Genomic DNA, 18,261 nt, shown 5'->3' with positions numbered 1-18,261 from the left:
TTCCTGGCTAAGTAGTAATAGATATAAATAAGCTCACAGGGGGTGATTCATTCATTTACTCCCCAAATTACAGTGAATCATGACTGGAGAGACTCCAGCCCCTGAGAAGCCCAAACTTAGAAATCAGTAAAGCTATTTGTGTGAAGTTATGGACTATACCCAGATATCCCCATTTCACAGATGAGGGAACAGAAAGATTAATTTCCATCCAAGGCCTTCTTGCCAGTAGAAGCCTTACTGACACTCTAGTTACAGATGCCTCCTCACCTGGGTCCTGAACTAGTTTCTCTTCCTATGTTTCCTAACTTTTTTAATGGCATCTGTATCCAAGTTCAAAATCTTTGAGTCACTGAAGGATGACTCTACTCTCTCCTTCTCCCTTAAATTAGGCTTGCTGATCTTCCTCCAAAACATTTCTCCCATCTGTTCGCTTCATTTGTTTTCTGTAGTCTCTGAGTTTTGTTTAGGCCCTCACTATTTCTTGCCAAGGCTATTAAAATAACCTTCTGATTGGTGTCTCTGCTATTATTCATTTGGTATACTGCTCCCAGAAAAATGTATCTGAAATATAACTCAGGGAGTATTATTCCCAAGAACCTTCAGTGGCTCCCTATTGCCTACAGGACAACATTCAAATGTCTCAGCTGGGAAGGTAAAACTTCCTTTAGAATTTGATCTCAAATATGTTCCCAGCTTTACCTCCTGTTTCTCTCTGTTAGGTCCCTTCATGCTAGCCAAGCCTGTACTCCTGCTGAATCTCTTCTTCCTCCTGCTGACACAGCTCCTTATCATAAACTCCTCCTCCCCAACCCCATCTCCTCTCCCTGAAATCCCACCAAGCCTCTAAGATCCAGCTCAGATTCTGCCTCCTCCACCCACCCTTTCTTGTTTCTGCCAGTCGAGTAATGTCTTCATTTCGCTTTCTGAAATGGCTATGTAGGGCACGTATGGATGATGGTAACAGCTACAGGAGTAGCTCAGCTGACACTGATGATGGCCAGTTCTATTCCCCAGCACTGTACCACGCTCTCTACCCACATCATCTCATCTAATCCTTGTGGAGATCATATGAGATGTGAACTTTCTGTTTCATAGGTGAGGAAGCTGACTTAGTGAGGTTACATAAATTGTTTAATATCTCATAGCTCATTTTTTGTCTTATGTAAAGTTATTTGTAAACCTTCTTATCTCTCTAACTGAATGGCTCACTGAGAACAGGGAGCATTCCTTGTTCAGCTGTGATCCCCTGTTCTAAGCTTATGGCATATCTTGTGCATGGTGGGCAGTAAATCACTATTTGCTGAAGTCTCAGAATTTGCAACTTTTGCCACCAAATTATTTTGCCTTATTCTTTGATGCTGGATTTTATTTTACTTTTTGGTTATACATGGTTATACACCTGTGTTCCATGTAATACAAGCAAGGGGCCGGGGAGGGAAGGAGGAGTGTCTCTTAAAAGTCTGGAATAAATTGATTCCTGTATTCCTTCTGTTAAGTTTGAGAGATGATCTTTATTTGATGGTAGTTCCTGAAGTCTTTGCTTGAGTCACAGATAAACACTTAAATTCAGGAGCACTTTCAGTTTGTAAAGAAACTCTGCAGTGAGTGCTTATCATGAAAGAATCCTTCTGAATGTATGCTAATGATCACTTTGTTTTCTAAGTTTGATTTTTTTGTTTATTGGCATTATTCTTTTTTAAAGCAGGGCATTGCCTGATACACAATGAGGGAGGTCTGTCTCTTTGGAAAAATTTAAGACAGCTGGGGTTGGGGTGGGAATTATTCAAAAGCTACTCAAATGACTTATTAAACAAAAAGTCAGGAGCATAAGATTCAGGGTCACAAGCTAGAGCCTTGAGGTCAGAAGGAACTTGGTTCTGCTGGAAATAATAAGGCTGACCTTTTAAGAGGGCAGCTTTGTGGAGATGGCCGTAGAGATAACACCTCAGGATTCAGTGCAGAGGGACACATTTTTTGGTTAAATGCATTCAGTTGCCTTTTGATTTGACTTCAGAGCTGCGAGAGCTGTGGGAACGGCTGCTCCCGGATTTGAGACGGCTTTCAAAGAACCAAGGGCTCCTTATGCAGCCCCACTTCCGGGTGGCCATTTCGTATTCTTGTGAGGGGCCCAGGGAACAGAGATGGAAGTGTCTGAGATGCGGGGGAGGAGGGAGGAAGTTCAGGAAAGAGTCTAGGGCAACCAGACTGCTTGTCAAATAAGTGGAGGAGTGGGGAGGGGGAGATGGCCATTCAGCATTTATCTTTCTCTTTCCTGAGTACCTTATCCAGGAGCCATTCCTATAACCCTTGATAAAGCATGGTCACTATAATGAAGTCCTCCCCTTTATGCCTAAAGGCACCACAAATAGCCTGTCCCTGGGGGGCCTGGGTTTGAAGGATTTCCTATACTGGGCATGCAGTCTTCTTGCTCTCTCCCCACGGCCCTGGCTTTAGTTAGAATCGTTCTGGGTATAGATAGGGCAGAGATAACTGGTCACCATGGGACTGTACCCTCCTTACAAGCATTAGTGTGCTCGGTGCCCTGATTGGCCACAGCCCATCGGGCCACGTGGACACAGATGGCTCAACCTTCATTAGCAGCTTTACCTCCCTGGCTCCATAGCTGTTCAGATCTGGGCCTGGGGAAGCCAGGGTCGTTGACCTGCTGGCCAACACTAGGCAGGGAAATCCTGAGCCCTTCTATTGTTGGCCCCACAGATATGCTGAGCAGGCAGCCACCTATGCACTATGGTTTCAGCATTCGCTGAAAGGTAGGGCTGCTGTATTATTGGCTATCCACATAAGTCACTTCCAAAAAGGGGCACATAAATTATAAATATGTTGGGGCCACAGGCAAAAACTAGAGTTGTCTGTGACAAACCTGTAATCACTATACTGAAAGCTACTTTGATCTCAATTCAGTTTAACAATATTTCCTTAGCACCTCTGCATCAGACATCATCCTCTTCCATAATCGGGCACAGACATGTCCACAAGTAAATGACAGGATAGAGGATTAAGTGCAATGATGGAAGCAGGTGCAAAGGTCACAGAAGGAGGACAAGGTTACCATCTGGGACAGTGGTAGGGAGGGTACATAGGGAAGGATTCAGTCAAGGAGTTTTGAAAGACAAACGTTTCACAGACATAGGTGGGGACGGAGGTTCTGGAAAGGGAGAACAGCAAGTGCAAAGTCACAGATACTTGAAGTATATAGTGCGCTGGAGGGATTGTTAAGAAGTGCAGCATTGAAAGTTTCAGGAGATGAAGCTAAACGGAAGCCGGGTCCAGAACAGCCCTATAGGCCACACCAACCAGCTTGGACATACCTGCTTGGGGCAGGGTTGGCCAATTGCAACCCACAGGCTAAATCCAGTCTGCCACTTGTTTTTGAAAATCAAGTTTATTGGAATACAGTCAAACTTATTCATGATGTATCATATATAGCTGCTTTCACACTACAGCAGCAGAGTACAACAGAGACTATATACAGCCCACAAAACCTAAAATATCTGCACTTTCTTTACAGAAAGTTTGACAACCCTTGGCTAAGAGCCATGGTGGAACACTGGAAGGACTTTAAGTAATAATGTAAGTGTATCTCTGAGGATGATTCCATGTGGCAGGAGAGGGGATAGAGCTGTTGGGGAAGAAAGGTAGGATGATACTGTGATAGACTTTTATTCATGCAGTTAACCTTTATTGAAGGCCCACTATACACTAGACACTCTGCTAGGCTGGGAACTCAGAGATGAAGACACAATTCACTCCTCGTGACCCTTGCAAATCAGACAAGAAAAAATAAGGATCTGGACCAAGGCAGTAGAAATGGGGATGGTTGGAGAGGTTTGGAGAGATAGAGCTGGAGATTCAGAGCAGGGCTCCAGGTTAGGAACCAGGTGTTGTTGGTGCCCTTTGCTGAAATGAGGACACTCTAGGAGAAGCATGTTTACTTCTGTTTAGCTCCCCCCTAGCCTCCTTGAACTAATGACGTTTATCTTATTAGATAACAATTGTTAGGAGCTTTCTAGAAACAGATGTTTTGACTGGATTCAACTTTATCTAATACTGACACCTGAACAAGAACTGATTTAACAGAATGTATACCATCTTAATTCATTTCACCTAGAAAAGAGCCAAGCCCTAAGTAAATTTGTAGGAAAATGTTCCCCATGGGCCCATGGCAGACCTATGCTACAGCTATTCCCCTGAGCTGGCAGGTAGAAGGGATAGACTTCCTCACGCTGATGACCTCAGTAACAGATTGGCTTCTCGGAACATAGTAGAAGCTCAATAAATGTACATTGGAAGAAAAACTGAGAGTGAATCTCTTAGGGTCCTGGCAAAAACAGCACACTGAAGGGCTTCCATTGCAGCCCGTTTACTGGAGGGGCAATTTACAGAGGTGAGGGCAGGTGAGTGGAAGCAATGGGGATGGTGACGTGACCAGCAACTAGCAACAGTGGAAACTGTCCCCTGTTCACAGCCATGAAAGAGGGGTCATTCAGAGAGAGCAGGGGCTGAGCTGGGGCTACAAGGAATTTCAGCCCTTGAGGAAATTACAGCCTGGCTTGGAGGGAGAGGGGGCAGAAGGGAAAAAAAAATGGGAGCATGAAGACTCCAACCGCTCACTCCTACCCTCTGATCTGCTGGTGTCTCTATTGGCTGAGCCTCAGAGTCTCTGTGGGCACCGGCCATCCCCCTGGCACACAGAGCTGGGAAGAGAAGAGCCTCTTTCTGATTTCTTCAGTTTTGCAGAACTTGGGTCTCATCACACTTGCCCTATTGAATTATTAGTAGCAATACTGAAGTGTTTGGACAGACGTATCATTATTTAGCTAAATAAATATTCATTGGTCGTATATCCCTGCAAGTAGTTCTGGCACTTCTAACAAGTGCCAGGTGCTTTACTGTGACTCACGGACAGATACTAGAGGATCCTGCACAGACAGCACCATGTGTGAGAGTTCTTGTACAGAACGCTTTCTGCATATACCAGTAGCATAGATTACTGGAAGTGGGATCCTGTGCCAAGGGGAATTTACAGTTCACATTTTGATAGACACTGACCAGTTGCCTTTCTAAAAAGATCAGTGTATGCTCTAAAAAGTCTCTAATGCATTTGAGCTCGTCCTTTTCATCACACTTTCTTTCTCTCTGGTCACGGGTGAGGTTAAGCATCTTTTCCTATGTAGATCAGTCCTTTGTAATTTTTCTTTTGTGGAACATAGTAGTTTAGAGCTTAGTGTTTGAAGCCAGACTGCTATGTGGCTTCACTTATTTGTCACTTATTTGCTATGTGACCTTAGGCAAGTTATTTTTCCCCCATTCCTCTTGTGTGAAGTGGGGAAATGAGGTTATCTACCCTCTGGGAGTTTGGAAATTGGTAAGTGCTTAGACATGCCTGCCATATAAGGATTAGCTGTCATATTTGCTCACATCATTTGTCCATTTTTCTCTCCCAGTGATATTGAAGTGTGACCAGGGCTGAGGACCACCAGGCAGAAAGGAGACCACTTTCTGAAATGGTCTGCTGTCCTTATAACATGACCCTGTGCTGACTTGGTAACACTTCACTTCTTACCTGGACCACAGGTGCTTTTTGAGTGGGGAGGGGGGATCATCTGAGTGCCTTGGTTTTCCTGGTGTCCTTGGAGTCCTGAGCTGTCAGGGTTTGACCAGAGGCGCTCCCAGAGTGCTTTTTGTCCCAGGGAGGAACAGCCAGTTCCTGTGCATTCACTGCTCTGGGCAAGCCCAGAGGCCTTTGAACTCAGCCAGCCTTTTCTTATGCAGCCACCAGATGGAACTGCTCCCGAGCTCTGGGGCTGCAGGAGGCCAGGTGCTCTGTGCGCTCACTTGTAGCAGCTGAGGGCTGTGGTTGTGGCTGCCTGAGCTCTTGCTGCCGTTGGGGAGATCACACACCCACAAGGGGAATGCCTCAAGTTGCTGAAAAAAAAATTTGAATGAGGAAAAGAAGAGCTGCTTCCTTTGTAGGCCAGCCTCACAGTTACACAACTCTGACTGTACGTTTTCCGACTTTCCGTACAAGTGAAGGTCACCTTGAGATAAATTGAAATGCTTGTATCATAGTCACAGGAGAGTTCAAGGGTGTAAGCGTGTTTTAGGTGTTACTTGGAGATGAATGTGCCTATAGAACCCTACAGTGTGACTGAGGCTTACACAGGCAGGAAGTCACCGTCTCACCACCAGCACCACCATCCGTATTGCTCTCTTTATTGATGCCACTACGTGCGAGAAATTGCCTGACTTGTCAACTCTCATTGTCATAGAGCAAGGAAGATATTATCCTGATTTCAATGATGAGGAAATTAAAGTTCAGAAAGTCAAGTCATGACCAAGATTCATCAGCCAGAAAGTGGCAAGACACATTTTGAAAAAAGATCTGACGTTAAACTTTTTGTTCTTTCCACTGCCCAATGCACAGAGTTGCAGAATTTAAAATTGGAAAGGACTTTAGCGTTCATAATTTCTCCATGCCCGTTATCATAAAATTAGTTAATGGCAACATGAGAACTAAAAATCTTCTATCTTCTAGACAAGTACTTTTGCTAGCAGATGAGTTTATATATGAAAATCTTGGCTAAAAAATTTCTAAATGAATAAGCAACAGTAATAGTTGAGAGTCAGCTGGGGAAGGTGAAAAGGAGTTAGAGGTTTTGGATTCAGATTTTGGTTCTACCGCTTCCTAGCTGTGTGGGTAAGTTACACAAGCCTCAGTCTGTCATCTGTAAAATGGCAATAATAATAACACTGAAATAAAAATACTGAAAATGAGTTGATGGAAGCCATATGCCATGTAGTTAAATTATCTGTCCCTGAAAGAACCATTTAAAAATAGTGTTGTATGCAAGATTTTTTTTTTCTAATTTAAGTTTCTGACAAGGTGAAATCTGAAAAGGCAGGGACTGTTTGTTGAAATAGAAGCTGGTGATACTTAGTTAAGAGCACAGGCTCCATAATCAAGACTGTGTGCGTTTCAGATGTCAGCTCCACCCACTGGTTAGCTGTGTGACCTCAAGCAAGTCACCTTATCTCTCTGTCCCTCAATTAGTCATCTGTGATTGAGAGTAATTGTGATATTTATCTCATTAGGGCTGTGCGTGGATTAGATGAGACAATGCAATAAAAGTTTGAGCATGTTGTATTGACGCAGTAGATGCCCAGCAAATGACAGTCGTCATCATCATAATAACTAGGAAACCAAGGATCTGAGAGTAGAACTAGTATCATCCAGTAATAATAAATACAAAGGCAGAAAAGACCTTTTCTGTGGACTCAGAGTGCATTTTTAAAATAGTAATTTACTGTCCTGTCTATACACAACTTGATTTTGTGGGGGAAACTCCAATACTGATTGATGTGATTTGACTACGCATTTAACAAACTGACTTTAAAAAAAAAATCATGATTCAGATGAAGACATACAAAAGGGAGACCTGCCCTCTATACATTAGTGTTAGGAATGAGGATTATTACTGCTTTTCTGGAGGATAATTGAACAATATATGAAAAGTCTTAAAAATATATGCTATTTGACCCACGTTTTAGCTTTACTTAAGAAAACAGTCAAGGGTGTCCACAAAGATTCATTTATTTATTCAAAAACAGTTATTAAATGCCTACTATGTTCCCTTGCTAGGCTCTGGGAAGGAAAAATGGAATCACAGCATTGCTCTCATGAAACTAATAATTTAGAAGGAAGATCAACACTAGACAAAGAATTACATGACCAATTAATGAATCATAAATAATGTTAAATGCAATGAAGGAGCTGTGTAGCATCCATGACCACAAACCACCAAGAGGCCCAAACTAATCTGGGCAGTCTAGGAAGGCTTCCTGGAGGAAGCTGTATTTTAGCTGAGATCTGAGAGACAGCATGCTTGGAGGAACACTCCAAGCAGATCAAGACTCATGTGCCAAAGCTGTGATCCCTCCAGCTGCTATGTGGCAAAGGATTTGGAGGAGAGTGTGAGGAGCCTGGTTGGAAAGCTTCAACCACACAGTTGTCCATCACAGAATTATTTATCAGAGTGAAAAGCTGAAAAACAAAACAAACACAAGACACTAAATGTCTGACAATTGGTTAAATAAGTTATGGTGCATCCATTCAAAGCAATAAAGGAGCCCTACACTGCCTCCTGTAACACAGACTATTTTATGATAAAGAAAGAAACACATGATATATTGTTTCATGAACAAAAGTTATAAAACTGTAAACACTGCATAATCCTATTTTTATTGAAGGAGAGTAGTATGCATAGGCATAGAGAAGTGTGGGAGCCCATGTGGCAACATGTTAGCAGTGGTTATCCCTGGATGGTGTGGTACAACAGGATTTTTCATTTTCTTCTCTTTTGTTTATCAGTACTTTACAGTGACCACACATACACACACAGCATGATTATGTTACTTTTGTAACAAGAAACTTTCTTTTCTTTCTTTCTTTTTTTTTAAGGATACTAGGCTTGCAGTTTAATATAGTGGCGAAGTATAGGGGCCTCCAGAGCCTGCAGCCTTGGGTTTGGCTCTACTCACCTCAACCCTGGGACACTAGGTACACTTCTGTGAGCCTAACTTGCCTCTCTGCAAAATGCATTGTGGTGGTTGTGAGGATTAAATAATGTAATGCCTAAAAAGTGCTTAGCACAGAGTCTGGCCCATTAGTAAAAGCTCAACAATGTAAGCTAATATTGAAAATAAACAACAACCAACATTTGCAAACATTCACCCCCAGAAGTGCTTCTTTAGGCTGTTTGGTTTTGCATTTAGGGTAGCATCAGGGGGAAGGGATCACGTTCTACAATTGTGATGGCTCACGTTGTACCTGCTTCGACAGCAGTGAGGAGTGAGGGAGAGAGCCCAGAAACGGGTGGGGTAGAGCCGACAGAAGGTTTCCATGGCAAACCATGAGACTGGCAGATTACCTCAACAGCCCACGCCCAATTCCTCTCCTCACTTCTCCCTACCTCCTACCCTTTTCTGTAGTCTTCCTCCCACCACCTCTTTCCTTTTTTCTATGCTGAGCTTGTAAATTCCCTGAGGCCAGGGTCCCTGCACTGGACAGATTTTACGTCAGCTCCATGTAGTCAGCACGTACTGCTGTGTTGTGTACAACTGCCCTCTAGGCTGTTATAAGTAGGGAGACCTATTAGGGATTCCCCATTGGATGTGTCCTTACAAAGGAGTGGTAGTGGGAGGAGTGGAAGGGATAGACAGATGCAAGAGCTATTTCAAGGGAAAATAAAAGATTTTGGTGAAGGATGAATAGAGTACAAACTTTGGAGTCAAACAGACCTGAGTTTGAATCTCCACTCTATTTTTTAATCTCTACTTTCTGACCTCAGGCAAAGTCTTTAACCCCTTTAAGCCTTTGTTTCCTCCTTTAAAAATGAAGACAATATTGTCTACTTGTCTACTACGAGGATTAAATGAGGCAAAATGTGAAAATACTCAACGTGGTTCCTGGCATCCTATTTAGATTTGTTTTCTTTTCTTCTCTCCAGGGTTTTGAGAGTGGGGTTAATGGAGGAATGATAGTGTCCTTCAGAGAACTAGGGAACTAGTAAGTTAACTTATTTTGTGGGTAGAGATGAGTTTGACTTTGGGCGTGTTGACTTTGAGATGCTGTTAAGACAGCCATTTGGAAATATCCATCCAATAACTGAAATGAGGGAGAGGCAGAAATTTCTGAACCATTTTCATAGTTTATGTCCATTGTTAGAGGTGTAGATAGAGGGAGATAAGAGCTTTGAAGGAGATAGCATGCAGAGGAAAAGAAGAAAATCAGTGTTCTGAGTTCAAGATTGTGGAGGGAGCAGTTTCAAAGTTTGATACAGAGTGATGAATGGGTGAAGATGGGTGAAGGTCGAAGTCACCAGAATTAAGGAGGTCAAGAAACTAAAACCTACGCTCACTTTTGTCACAAGGAAAAAAATTATTGAGATACTTCAACATAATCCTTCTGCCAATATAAACCCTGCTCTCTCCAAACATACCTGGCACACCCCTCATACACTGTTACTCACTAGGAAGCTCTACCAGGATGGTGACAATCCTTCAAGGTCCAGTTCAGGTCTTAGCACTGTGAATACTTTCTCACCTCTTCAGCCTACCACTATCTAACTCTCATACCTCTAAACTCCCAAAGCATTTCTTGACTACTGTTGCTGTAGTATTTATTCTTTATGGCTGGTATAGGAATTGGATTTCATCCGACCTACCAGTACTGGTCAACTCCCAGTGGCTGCTCGGAGAAGAACTCAAAGACATTTTCCAGAGTCAGTGGCAGGGAGCCATGGTGGATAAGCTTGTCTGTCAAGAGCTCTGGCCTGGAGAGTTAGCAGCACCACCACTTCCTCTACTCACAGCCCAGGAAAATAATAGCCCTTAGGTGCTCGAGTCAACTTATGGCATGGCCCATGTGCTGAGTATTTGCTGGCCATAATACATGGCTGTCTTAGTTAGAGTTTCCCCAAAGCAGATGCTGAGACAAAGTCATGGGTGCAGGTAGTTTATTTGGGAAATGCATCCTAGAGTAACTAAGGTTAAATGAGGCCATAAGGATGTGGCCCTGATCTGATAGATTAGCATCCTTAAAAGAGAGAAAACAGAAAGCTAGTACTCTTCCTCTTCTTCTCTCTCTCTTTCTTTCTGTGTCTTTTCCTCTCTCTCCTTGTCTATCTCTACCTCTGTCTTCCTCCCCATCATGCTTCCCCCACCTCCAGCTGTGGGGACACAGCAAGAAGTCACCTACCTACAAGCCAGGAAGACATACCTCACCCAAAATTGAATTGTCTGGCACCCTGATCTTGGATTTCCCAGCCTCCAGAACTGTGAGAGAAAATAGTGTGTTTTGTTGAAGCCATCCAGTTTGTGGCATTTTGTTATGGCTGACTAATACAACTCTAGTCCCATCCCTAATGGTTCATGATGAAGTCCCAGAAACAGTGCTACTGAGATGAGCCTTACACTGGAAGAGGGCTTTCTCATCTGAGAGTCTCACTATGATTTCCATCACAGCCTTGAAGGAGAATTTGGCCAGGAATTTTTATGCTCATTCCAGAATCAGAGAACTGAGGTTCTCTAGCATTTAGCCCAATGCCTAGCTCATAGTAGAAGGTCAAAAAATGTTCAGTGGATGTAACCTTGGAGCATCCCACGTCTAAAATGGAGTGTGCCAACTCCTTTCCCAGGGCTCGTTATTCTCTTCAGTGCCACCTTTTCTCTGATGTCACATAGTTTAAGTTACTAAGAAAGGGCTTCTCAAAGCTACTGCAGTTGTAATCTGGGCTCAAATTCTAGTCTTGGGCCAAGTTCTGGCATTTGGAAGTGGAGCTGGTAGGTGCTGAAATAGTGAGGACCAAGAAGACATGGATGGGCACAGAAAGCATCTGCCCTCTGGAAAAGAAAGACTAGTGCCCAATTCATTAAGTGAGTTGACATTTGGAACGTCCTTAGAACACTCTGTGGTATACACATGCTCTGAGTGTGGCAGATTGTGTTTTCCATACACAGACATAGCAATTTTCTGGTCCCATATGCTCTTCAAGCACCTTGCTGTTTCCTTTAGGGGTTGGAGTCTACTTCCCCTCCCCTTGAATCCAATGGGACTTCTTGACTGCCTGATGAATGCAGTGCTGCAGAAGTGAAGCTTCTGGCTTCTAAGGCTGGGTCATACAGGTCTGCCTGTCACTCTGTCTCTCTCTCTTTGTGTGTATGAATATGTACACACACACACACACACACACACACCCCTTGGGAGTCCTACCTGAAGCTATCACTCTAGAGAAATCACATGAACAGACAATGTAGGAACAGAGAGAGATCTCCAAGGAGCCTCATCTATTGGAGTTGTCCCAGATCAGGTGCTAGTTAGGTGCATGAAGAAGCCTTGGAGATGATCTCAGACACAGCCGTCTAATAACCACAACCACAGGAGAGACCCTGAGCCAGACATGCCCAATCACACTGGACCTGAATTCCTGAGCCACAGAAACCATGAGAGATAATAAATAATTATTGTTATTTTAAGGTGCTATTTTGAGATAACTTCTTATGTAGTCATAGTAACTGGAACTGTGCTTGATAGATAAAATAAGTACAATCTCACCTACTCTACTCACAACCCCTCCTAAGATATGAAAGGAAACCTTCATATTCTGAATTCCACATTGAGGGATTGTAGCAGATGGTTTTAGCCCAGCTCATGTTTTTCTAAAAGTCAGATCTTCATAATGTTGATATGCCAAGGTTTTATGTTAAGGCGGGTATGTTAAAGTTAATGTGCAAAGGTTAGGTTTAGTTCTGCACTGGATAATGTGCTGATTCCTCAATACCCATTTTGATTGTTTCCCATTCAGTAGTGGCTTGGTTGGTTGATCAGTCATCTCTAGCTCCATAAGTAGACCCTGAATGGTCTAAGCCATCAGGAAATCCCAGGCCTCTTGCCAGTGACTGGACCACATGAGTCAAGCATAAGCCAACAGCATGTGGCTTTCCTCCAAGATTGGTTAGGGATGGTATAATCAGTTGGAGATTCTGAAGCATAGAAGCATTCTTCTTCTGGGAAGTAATGGGTTCAGACATGCATGCCGGAGCCATTGCAATCATTTTGCTACCATGAGGGAAATCAGCCTGAGGATGTCATCAACACACAAGAGAGGCAAAATTAAAAGCATATGTAGAAATTAGTTGAGAGCCTTGATCAAACCATGCCTAAAGTCCAAACTACAGCTGCATTTTCAGGTATAGGAGCCAGGCAGTTGCCTTTATTATTTAAACCACTTTGGTGTGGCTTTTCTATTAATTATAACCAAAAGTGTCCTAATTAATTTAGGTATCAACATATCAGACACTGTCACTAGAACTCATATATTGTGTGGTGACTAATGTCACTAGAATTCTTCTGCAGAAGTAGAAAAGAAAAACCATATTTAATCTACATGAAATTTCCTAACAATACTTGGACATACTTCTATAAAACCTTGAGTTTTGCCAAGAAAATAGCTACCATTTTCCTGGCCATATCTTGGGTATAAGTGTGTACACATTCTGAAAGCACTAGGGAAGGATCTGTCCCTGGCCCCTCTTCTAGCTTCTGGTGGCCTCAGGCATTTGTTGGCTTGGGGATGACCATCTTCTCCCTGCATCTTCCTATCATTTTTTCTCCCTGAATGACTATCTCTGTGTCTAAATTTCCCCTTTTTAAAGGACACCAGGTATATTGGATTAGGAACCATCCTAATGACTTTGTTTTAACTTGATTACCTCTGTATGGACCTGATTTCCAAATAAAGTCACATTTGGAAGTACTGGGGGTTATGAAGGACTTTAGCATATCTTTATTGGGGGACATAATTCATCCCATATCAGTGGGGTAGAGGAAGTAGCTTGAGAGAGTGTATGTGGAAATGGCAAGACATCAAACATAGAAAAGTTAAAAAAAAAAAACTCTATCAAAACACAATTTTGTAGTTGTCCACATGTAAGAAGGCCTTCCTCTAAGTTGTAGGAGAATGAAAGCACAGGGCTCCTGGTGGGAGACAACTTCTCTGCCGAGACACAGTGATGAGATGAAAGAATCAGGGCCAGGTTCCTGAAACACAGAGCCTGTGTTGTCTCTTTATTCTCGCCTAGATGTTTCCATTACAACAAGCTCTGTTTTGTTGGATGATTTTTTTTTTGAGGGGATACACACAAAGCTTTGACTTACATTATTCTCATTGCATCCAACTGAATGAAATTTATGAATTTTCTTGCACAATATGTTCATTGTTTGGCTTGGGATAATTGAAGTGTCAGGAATATTTGCTTATTGAAAACAACTCCAAAAGGCCCTGACACCCAGCCAGGCCAGGACCACAAGGCATGCCACATTTCAGACAGCTGTGTTCCAGTGCCTTTCACAGCAGAGCCACCTTCCCAGGTAATTTATTTCATGCCTGGGGAGGGGCACTGGATTAGGAGTCAGAGGGCCTTATTTCCAATAGGAATGTTAAAATTCACTCACCATGTATCTGTAACTTTGGATAAATCATTAAACTTTTCTGGGCTTCAGAGTTAAGTAGACCAGAATAACATGGTTATATCTATTTCATAGGAGTACTGTGTAGCTCAAAAGGGATAATCTATGTGAAATCAGTTTATGAAGCAGAAAACATTATACAAATGTGTATCACTAATGGTAAAAATTAATAATTTCAACTTCTGCTCAGAGAATGACATCGAACTAAGGAAGCATAATTGGTCAATATTCTGATGATTCTGCATTTTCTCCCAAAGATCTGTCTCCATCCTTTTCTGCCCTTGTCTGCTCTGGGAGGCTGAGTACTGAAGGTTGCGTTAGCTATACTTCCTTATCTTATGGCGTCTGGTTGGGATTGACCAATGAGGAGTGCTGATCGGAAATGACAAGGTGGGAGGAGAGAAAGATTGGGGTATTTATGCCTCTTGCTCTCTCCTTGATCATTAGAGTTTTGGACAGTAGCTGTGTTCTGCCACAGCCATAGCTCTTATTGGACAGCCTCTTGCACTCCTTGTGCCCTCACTGGGCTCCAGGTAACATCACTCCCTCTCCTCCTCTTCAGGTTGAGGAGTGTAACAGTCAGTGCTGTGGCTGATCCTGATGCCTATCTCTGTAAACAGAGACATCACTTCATCATCACTCTTCAGCCCTTGAATGTGACATCTGATTCCTGAGGGACCCTGACTTTAGCCAACATGAACAAAATGTGGACACTAACTCAGCTTTTTCTGAGTGAATAATTGTCTCTGTTCTTGGGGATGGACTGTGCTGTTTCTTGTCTTTAGCCATTGGACCGGTCTGCAAAATGATTCTTCTCTTGTAGAAATCAGCGTCATTGCACCTTGAAGAATTATAGGGATTTGGAGATCCTTGCTGTTTCCCATCAGCAAATGAATGCTTTCTTTAGATTTATGGGAGGCTAGGTCTCTGCCTATTCTTTCTCTGGTATCTCCTGCCACTCCCTGCATTTGGGCTTGGGTCCTCCAAGTTTAGTCAGTCCTTCTCTCATATCCATCTACTCTGCTCTCAGCCAGCCCACAGGGAGCTTATCACAGACCTTTACCTCTGGCCTCACCTCCTGACCCTGTGTCTTAGGTGGTACTCACCGAATCTCCACATGAATCACAGCCTCATTTCTCCTTTTCACTCCCCATCCCCAAGTCCCCTGTTTCTCTTTATGCTGCCCAGGCTTGGAATCTTGGCTCATTTTTAACATCTCTATTTGTTCCTTATGTTCAAGCAGGCACCATAAACTAGTGCTTCTCCCCTTCAAAATATTTCTTTCATTTTTCACTGTCTCAGTTCAGACCTCTGTACTTCTGAATTTCTGTCACAGGATTTACGATTTGCCTTCATTGCTACAGTCTCTCCCCAATTCAGTATAGCCCATAGGCTTTTGCCATGTTAGTTTTCCTGAAACGGCTTTCGTTGTGCTCCTTCTCTGTGAGACCTTTGATACTTTCTGCTGCCCACGAGACAGAATCTGAACTCCTGATCTTGGCATTCAAAGCAAAGCACTATCTGCTTCTTCATCTGTTTATTTCCTGACAGACCCGCTCTGCTCTCCTCACTCCCTTCTGACCACATCAGGGGCTTTCCAGCCTCCAGCCCAGTGCTTACCTGGCATCCATTCCAGGAGTGGCCCCGTCCTCCCTCACCGTGTGAACACCACACATTTGTCAAGATGAACCTCAATGCTACTTGCTCTCTGAAACTTTGACCACTGTGAGCTGCGGTGGTATTTCCCTCCTTTCAAACTCTTTATGAAATCCCAGGACATGTTTGCTGAACTGAACTTCAACTCCTAAGGGCATTGTTTACACTTGTCATTTGAGGCTTCTATGTCATGTTTGGGGCACATGTGCCTTAACCTGGTAAGAGGCCTTTACTATGTATTGAATGAACAAATAAATACCTGAAATGCACTGGCTTATTCAAACTGATGATTTGTTAAAGCATTGGGCACTCAAGTGTATTTTGCACATTAGTGGGTCTGTGGCACTAATGCCACATGCTTACTCAGATAGGCTTTGGGTCTAAGAAGGAACAGTGATGTTGATGATGAGGATGATGATACAATGATGAGGAGGATGATAAAAATTGAAATGCCTGCCATTTCCATTTATTGAGTACCTACTATGTGCCAGTGCTTCACATACATGATCTCTTTTTATGCTTATAATCAACTTATGAAGTAAGTATTATTGCTATCGCTATACATTGGGAAATGGAGTCTCAGAGCAGTCAAGTAAATTGCCCCAATCACACATCTAGTGAGGGCCAAGGCTGAATTTGAACCCAGTCTGCTGATGCTAAGGCCAGTTATACCTACCAAACACCAAGCAGCCTGTGGAAGTCTCCTTCCGGCTTCCAGGGGTGCACTGTGTGGAAATGCAAATGTGGCACCATGTCTATCTTATCTTCCTTCTAGTGGGGGCAGGGGCATATCTTGAAGCTCTTTGTACCCCTCCAGTGATGCTGAGGACTGTGCCTTGCACATCAGTAGTACTCACTAGTAGTTTATTCATTGATTCTAACGCACTCCTTGCCTAAATTTCAAGTGTGTCTTGTGGGAGAACCTGGCCAGGGTTGCACTAAGGGTTTGCATAGGTATTCTTTTCCACTCTATTCATATCATAAAATGTTTAGTTTATCTAATTACTTGTCTCTAGAGCTCTCCCCTTGATTGAGCTTTGTACTATGTTGACTTAGCTAAGCTAGTGTTGTTTTCCAGAATCCTCTTCCCTGTATGGGTCCAGATTAGGGCTGGCCCTAAGAAGAATTTGCTTGAGATGAAGAAGGCAGAAGGGAAGCAGCCACAAGTCTCTGCAGATTGGTATAGGGGGCCCAGCCATGCTAATCTCATGGCTTATCCTGTTGGCATGGAGCAGCTCCTGGGCCTATGGTTCCTTCAACTCTCACCCAGTTTCCTCCTTCAGATTCTCTGAGCTGCAAGCCTACTGTGCGTGCAGTTCCATAGAGGAGGGGCCAGCTTTTGCAGGTCCCTTGCATTGTCGAAGTTGGAGGTAATGAGTGGCAGCCGTGGGTTCCAGCCCATGCTCATTGGTTCCAGTGTTTCCCACACTTCCAGTTGGTGTTGCTTCCCCGACTTCAGGTCCCAAGTTCCTTCCTGATTATCAGAGCTGCTGACTCACAGCGACTTCAGGTCCTCACCAGACACAGAGATAACAGCCTGCCATCAAGACCAACTCCCACAGCTGTGCAAGGTGTAATCTTAATAACAAATCTTTTATTCTGCATCACTCACAGCGGCTCTTCTTCTCTGATCAAACCCTAGCTGATACATACTTCTTTCCCAGGTCCCCAGGATACAGTGTCTAATCACATGGCTACCCCAAAGAAATTTGTTCATGACGATTGGGCAACGTCACCATCAAAGCAGAATTGATGAGCCTCTCATACCGTCTCTCTTTTCCTCCCCACAAGACTGGCATTGTTCCTGGAGGCAGGAGCTAAATCAGATATGACTTATAGTGAAACTCAATGTAAGATGTCTCAGAGTTCTTCAAGGCTGTACCTGCCCAAGCAAACCTGAGCTGAACTCAGCTTTGCTGTCACTGCTTTTGGAGGTTGTGGGCCACCCCACCCCTTTGTGGTTGCTCTCAGACGTCACTGATTTCTGGCTTTTATGCATGGAGCTGGGCTTTATGTGATTAGTCATAGTCAGATTAGAGGAAGGGATTGCCTTTAGTAAGTGCTGTGATCCCAGAGGCTCTGAAAACTAATGCCTTTATCCAGGTGTTTTAAAGTCTCAGATTTCACCATTAGAGAGTCATTCCTTTGGATTACTTTCCCTAATGTTTGTTATTAAAATGACATATATCTTTGATAAAGGGATCATCTACAGAGTATAGTGGAAAGAACATTGTTTCTGGAATCATATATCTCTGAACTAGATCTTTGCCATTTAAAAGGGTTGTGAGACAGACATAGAGAACAAACTTACGGTTACCAGGGGTTAAAGGGGGTGGGAAGGGATAAATTGGGATTTTGAAAACTGCATCTCTTGGGGAGTGATGGAAATGTTAGCTATCTTGATTGTGGTGGTGATTTCATGGATATATACATCTATCAAAATTCATCAAATTGTACATCTGAAACATGTGCAGTTTACTGTACAGGAACCATACCAGAAAAAAAGGTGTTAAAAAATAGCTGTGAGACTGCAGTAAAATTATTTAACCTCTTCAACC

At 43.2% G+C, this 18,261-nt stretch overlaps 1 long non-coding RNA gene across 1 annotated transcript; it reads left to right on the top strand.

Annotated features, from left to right (window-relative positions):
- The first annotated feature begins 286 nt into the window (after window positions 1-286).
- On the top strand, window positions 287-11,972 carry LOC116667171. The gene is made up of 3 exons (XR_004323962.1): window positions 287-296; window positions 6,946-6,948; window positions 11,846-11,972. It is a non-coding gene; the product is annotated as an uncharacterized LOC116667171 (long non-coding RNA).
- Window positions 11,973-18,261: the final 6,289 nt, after the last annotated feature.

The sequence above is a fragment of the Camelus ferus genome, chromosome 11, assembly GCF_009834535.1.
Source record: "Camelus ferus isolate YT-003-E chromosome 11, BCGSAC_Cfer_1.0, whole genome shotgun sequence".
Taxonomy (NCBI): Eukaryota; Metazoa; Chordata; class Mammalia; order Artiodactyla; family Camelidae; genus Camelus; species Camelus ferus.
The sequence above is the reverse complement of the archived record's forward strand: the minus strand, read 5'-3'. Positions and strand labels throughout refer to the sequence as shown.